Source organism: Oryza glaberrima, chromosome 7, assembly GCF_000147395.1.
Source record: "Oryza glaberrima chromosome 7, OglaRS2, whole genome shotgun sequence".
Classification (NCBI taxonomy): Eukaryota; Viridiplantae; Streptophyta; class Magnoliopsida; order Poales; family Poaceae; genus Oryza; species Oryza glaberrima.
In genome coordinates, this window is record NC_068332.1 from 9,752,386 (window position 1) to 9,753,750 (window position 1,365).

Consider the following 1,365-nt stretch of genomic DNA (forward strand, 5'->3'; position numbering starts at 1 on the left):
AGTCAAAACAAAAAAAAGAGAAGAGAAGAAAAAGAAGAATCATGCTGGTTGCTGGGTCGATTCGCTGGCCCAATAATGGGCTTACTTGGGTTACACACAGAAAAAAGAAAGAAGACATTGGCCACCGATTCCCCTCCCCGAAACCCCTAATCCCCCGTGCCGCATTTCGCCTCTCCCGCGCACTAACTCCGCATCGGACGCCGCCGCACGCCGGCCGCCGCCGTCCTCTCGCATCGCTCATACAGTCCCGCCTGCGCTAGCCATGGACCACGCCGGGAATGCGGGTCGCAGTCTGAAGAAGCGGAGGTCAGAGGCACCCGAGATTGGGGACGCGGAGGAAGAAGAAGGCGTCGACGTCATCAGCGACCTCCCAGACGCCATCCTCGGCGAGATCATCGCCCGCCTCCCCACCAAGGAAGCCGGCAGCACGCAGGTCCTCACCTCCCGGTGACGCCACCTCTGGCGCTCCACGCCGCTCAACCTCGACTACCGTCCTCTCCGCGCGAGGAAGGACGCCCTCGCCGGCGCCGTCTCCAGCATCCTCTCCGCCCACTGTCACGACCGGAAATAACCCAACAGGCGTTCCTTACGTGCGTGTATTATTCCTTGTCCCAGGAGACAAGGTACACCAAAAGTTGATACATTTCAGAGTTTATCAAGCGGAAGCGTAAATAGTTAATTTATTACATGGGCGGCGGAGGCCCAACACACACAAAGACAAACGGGAAACAGCGGAAGACTAGGGCGACGACCACAGGCGCTTGACGGCAGGCACGAGCTAAACACCAAAGCCTTCATCATCCAGGGGCTCCTCTTCTGGGTTTGGGAAAAATTGAGCAAGACTGAGTACAACCACCGTACTCAACAAGACACACCCATAAGTGCAGAATAAATGCAAAGGAGTACAATGGAGTTATAATATAGGGGGTTAGGGTTTTGCGGTAAACAGCATTTAAAGACACTTAGTTGCTCAAAGCTAAATTTAAAACACGATCCTAGAACTATTTAATATTATTAAACAAGGCCGTGAACCCACACGAACCTGCCTTAACCCAAGGCCTACGATGATTTAGACCGAACTGCCGACTCGACCCTGGGCCCCAGCTCGTCCCAAGCCAACCCAGGCCAACCATTCCATATTTTAGTTGTTAAGCAGGTTTTAAGAATTAAAACACTAACTTGGGTACATTGCTCGGCTTGCCCACAACCGAGGGCGCGGCTATTCGAATAGATTATACTCTGATCAGAGGTGTACATCTTTACCTACAAGACGCATCTTCCTCACGTGGGACCACGTGCCACATACCACCACGGCATACGGACGGAAGACGTGACATAGTTTCCAACCCATCCTAGCCATAGACA

The 1,365-nt window shown here is 53.2% G+C and overlaps 1 pseudogene; it reads left to right on the plus strand.

Annotated features, from left to right (window-relative positions):
• Positions 1–262: 262 nt before the first annotated feature.
• On the plus strand, positions 263–671 carry LOC127780569 (putative F-box/FBD/LRR-repeat protein At1g66290; annotated as a pseudogene).
• The last annotated feature ends 694 nt before the right edge of the window (positions 672–1,365 follow it).